The sequence below is a fragment of the Melanostigma gelatinosum genome, assembly GCF_949748355.1.
Source record: "Melanostigma gelatinosum genome assembly, chromosome: 1".
NCBI lineage: Eukaryota > Metazoa > Chordata > Actinopteri > Perciformes > Zoarcidae > Melanostigma > Melanostigma gelatinosum.
The window spans coordinates 17,454,191-17,459,512 of NC_136634.1; positions in this window are offsets into that span (position 1 = coordinate 17,454,191).

Sequence of the window (5,322 nt, forward strand, 5' to 3'; positions counted from 1 at the left end):
GGATGTTTCAGTCGTCTCATTCGGTTCTCCATCAGTCCACTGCACTCTATAGGAAGAGCTGGTTCCCTCTGGTTTAGTCCACGTCACAGATATAGAGGATGCTGTGACATCAGTGACAGTGAGGTTTCTGACTACTTCAGGCTCTGTGAGCGAGAGAGAAGTTTGTGGGGAAAGGAATTCATTTTTCACTCATCATTAGTGTTGCACAGTATTAGCATCTTTGTATTTGATACGGCATTATAAAAGGCATCGTTGTAGACGTGGTTGTGGTCTGGAATGTAAGTGATTTAACAACAACAACAAAAAGCACACTTACTCGTGGTGGCCACTGTGCAGCAGTTCAAACACTCAAGGAAGACTTCATAGCTTGCTCCAGGAATCAAACCAGTGATCCGACCAATTCCAGAGACATTGTTCCCAATGGAGATGTTGCAGTTTGGTCTGGATTCCACTGTTGTTGTTGTTGTTGTTGTTGTTGTTGTTGTATTTAATGTGTCATTGCTGCCACATACAGGACCTACATTCAGAAGAAGAAGCCCAATAAGAAATAAGCACAAATATTTCAAAATAGCTACATTTCTGCAGACATATTGATAGGAATGATGTAATTAACAAGCCTCTTTCAAATACAAAATATATATATATTTTTACTTTAAAGAGAGAAATTTGACACAACAAAACAATGAAACAGCACATGCGTACTTACTGACACATTCTGCTCGAGAGATCTGTGGAGTTGACAGAGAAAACAATATTAAATGACCAGCAGAGGTCAGCATTGTGTTTAAAACAGCCTCAAAGCATCGACTAGAACCCCAACCACCTGTTCAATGTCACAGGATATCAGTACATTTAGCAACCACTGATAGAACTGATAAACAGGTGATGTTTCCTCTGTTTCTTAAACTACAGTCTTTAGTAACCTGGCCCTTCCAGTGAAACACCATGTGAAGAACATGAACCCCACATAAAGGTTTCAAAACCCTTTCCACACTCCCAGGAAATAAATTACAGTAGATTCAGAGCTGGATATCAAACCTCAACATATGTCGATCGGATATTTCCTGATTTAAATCATTTGTGACGGGTCAAACATGCTTATATTTCCCAAACTTAAGTACATACAGACACAGATATCTCGCACTTAATTATTGATTCATTTTGTGGGCCCAAATTTAAGTACATCAAGTCTAAAGAGGCTACAGGAATCAGCCTGGAAAATAACCACCATGTGAAAATAATTACAAAATCTAAACTTCTAATAAATAATTGTTAACTTGAATTTCATATCGCTCTGAAGAGAAAAAAAAGCTTTGGTTTATTCATCAAGACACCTTTTCAATGGGGGGAAAAAACCAACACACACACACACACACACACACACACACACACACACACACACACACACACACACACACACACACACAAAAGCTCAGTATTACAGGATAAAGTCCAAATGTAACTGATGAAATGATAATGTTTGTGGTGCGTCAGTTAGTACATACAAGGAAGTAGATCCTGGTAATACCCGACCATCGCTAATCATTCTGAAAAATAAGATCATGCAATAACGTACACGGACATACAACTATGTCCACACAACTCCAACGCTGTATTTCTACCGTGGTTATCATCTGTGTCCTGATATCAGGACTGAACACACAGCTCTGACTCCACATTACTTATCAGCCAAAACTCAAGCAGCACCGAGTCGCTCAGTGACATGTTGCCTTTCAGTCTGTTTACCACGCAGCTAAACATTAAACACATGGCATCATTGCCCAAACCTGCATCGTTCTCTCCACCACAAAGATAAACGCCAGGGCCAATGATTGACTCCCGATGATGATGATGACAGCGTAGACTTAACAGCAGCCCTGCATCACACGAGATCACATCAGGTTGTACTTAAAATTAAATATGTCTATTTTAAACACAATGATATTGACTCATCGACTGTTCACTTTCTACAACTATCATGAAGGTAGGATTAAATACACGGCCGTTGTGTTAGACTGCCTTAGTTTTAGTTTGGTGTACCTGATAAGCTATAAGAAGCAGTTACATTGTAAATCTTACACAGCATGCGTTGCAAAACATTGTACTTAATTAAAGTCATGCTAGTGAAAGCAAATTAGAATTATAAATTTGATATAGAATAGAACAGAGTAAAATAGGTCTCGAAACTCAAAAAAGGTCAGACCAGGAAACCGGGAAAGAAAAGGTCTATTCTGCTTCAAATGTTGCCCCTTTCACCGAGCCGCCCCTGGAGACCGGCGTCCTCTCCTTAACTTTTCTCTTTCTATTCACAACACTGACCCTTTCCTTTCCTTTCAGTCCTCTGGAACTCTATTCTTCTTTCTGAAGTACAGCGGTGCCACGCAGAGGTGCACGACGAGTTCAAGGGTTCAGTGCTCTTTGAGGATCTGGATGAAGGCTGCCAGTGTCTGAGAACGTCAGTGGAACAGAATATACTGTCATCATCAGCAAAAGTACATTTAAATTAAATATAATTCATGTGGGTGTGTGTTTTATTTTTTTTACGAAAGTCCTCTTGAAAACGCGACCAACCAACCAACCATTACTTCAAACTATCAGGTAGTAAGAAAAAGCTCCTGTGACGCCGGGTGTTTTTTGTACATTTAGAGGAGGAAGAGCCTGTATGAGGAAGTATATATCTGACTGTACTTCTGCTGTTTGTACAGGGTGCCAGTGTGGCTGAGCTTCACACTATCGCCCTGTTAGAGAGAGTGAACGGGGAGTGTTTGTCACTATGTGCAATTTAGTGACACATTTACACTTTCCCATCAGAGATGATGTTTTTTCCCCACAGTGATGAAGATCGATGGTTGAGATAGCCACATTAGATAAACTCACAAATCCATCAAAATCCAAACTCCTCTCTATTCATTTATTTGTTATTATTTCTTACTTAAAATAAATTCTTAAAATGTATTTATATCTATAATCTCTGTCACTTAAAACTGTCAAAAGCTAAACATTCAATTCAAAGGGAATTAGATTCAGAACAAAATTCAGCATTGAATGAGAAAATAGGATTAAGAAATAAAATAATATTTTTAATAAAACCTTATTCGTAAAGCAATTTTCTTCACAAAGAAAGAAGAAGTGCTTTACAGAGATGAAGAAAAGTGAAATGCCATCAAACTTTTCAAACATATTTACTGTTACTGTTTGAGTGGGATCATTGCTTTTGCACACACACACACACACACACACACACACACACACACACACACACACACACACACACACACACACACACACACACACTAGGTTTGTTTCGTTGTGGCATCTTTAACAATTCATCCATCTTTTTCTACATTTTAACATTGAACAAGAACTGCTAACACATACATGCATCATCATAGCACTATTGTGGATAATGACATCGAGTGAATAGAGGCAAATGTGACCTACAACAATACAAATCTGCCAAATTTACAGTTGAGTCACCTTGTGTAAACAGCACATGATGTGCTAAAATAAGCGACGCTGTGGAGAACAGTATTCAGTCACTCAGATTCATATTTACACAAAGAATAAGTCTGATAACTAAACACTCTATTTTCCTCTTTTAAAACAGGTTAAAAAAAGTAGTTTAAACTAGCAGTTAAACTTAAAAACACAACACTTTTAATTTAAGATACAGTTATGATTCAAAATGGCTTAGATGAGTGTCTGTAATGACGGAGGTCACTTGCATTAATGAACCACAGATAATAATTTTGGTCCTGGTCATAAGCTTAGTGCGGGTGATGCGGCCTGCAGATTTCATATCATGGTTTATTCTTCCCGCTCTTCAAGCCCATTTCCAATGAAAGCAAGCAGAGGTCTTTGTTTAAAGTTTTTATCAACACGTTGTATGTGTAAGTACTAAATGTCCACCAACACACTGCAGATACAGTAGACAAGCTATGCTAGCTAGCAGGATGTAATGTTAGCTACAGTATTTAGAAGGATAAACATGTGGCAGCTCAAGACCCAGATACTTTTCTAAGGTGTTGGTAGAGACCAAAACAACGCAAAGTGAAGAGTAAATATTGGACTTCCATTAATCAGGTGGTCAGGAATGACTCCAAATGAATGGTAATATGTCTCCATCTTGTCTGGATGTGTAATGTTAGCTAACATGTTAGCGAACCCAATAAAGCAACAACAGACCCTTTTTCAGGGGATACATTTGAACTTATCATGACGGAGAAAGCGCAGGTGTGACATAGAATATTGATGACGACTGCATTCCATTCAGGTGTGACAGAAAGCCATGCCAGTGAGACCGTGTGCACAAACCACAGCCCGAGAAATACAGACTCTCAATGGAGCGCATGAACACTACAGTTACGTTGTTTGTTAAACTTGTTTTTTTCCTGCTATGACTTGTTGAAATTATGAAAAAAAGGCACAAAAGTCAGACATTTTCAAGTCTTACATATATGTAACACAATTGTATTATTATTTTTTTTAAATGAACATGGCTATTTATTACATTTTGTTAAAATCTCTGTTATTGGTTGACTAAAGTTATTATCACGGTGCTGACATCAAGTGGAACTTGCTTATTACTGACTTTAAGGAGTTATAAGACAGTGTTTTTTCTTTTGGTAACTCAATACCAGATACTATTACCTTAATACCTCAGCTTTCACGCAAATATTGAAATGTTATATATAACATGGACAATTGAACAATTGATCTAAAATTTCATGACAACAACATAAACTCCATCTACTGATGAAGATCATTTGATCTGATCAAAAGCTCCAGAACAGTTACCAATAGGACTTCGTGGTGAGATTGTTTTCTCAACTGTTGTTTCCGAGGTCAAGAATGAACACTTCAGCTCAACGACAGATACATTTAGTGTTTGGTAGGTGTTTATATATAGTATGTGTGGTGAAAGGCATTTTAATTTAGTGGTATACATACACTTAGTAAACACACACAACTAGCCAAAGTTTGAACTGAAGAGCAGCTGTTGCTGGAATGGATATAAAACAGTTTGCTATGTGACAAACTAAACCTCCTCAAGCTCCACAACAATATGGTAAAGGTCACATACCAGCGTGTGAAAGCCAAGTATGACAATCTCATGTTTTCAGACAAATATTCATGATAATCTGACCTCTGGGGATATGATTTATCTGAGCTATGATTCCCAAATGTTTTATTGCCCTTGGCTCTCTTCTCTAGAATCACTTATTTCCCTCTTGACTAAATAAACAAAACAAGTCATTATGCCTTGGCACTGACTCAGAGAGCAGAAATAACGCAAACTCAAAGTCCCATTTGGAAAGTACT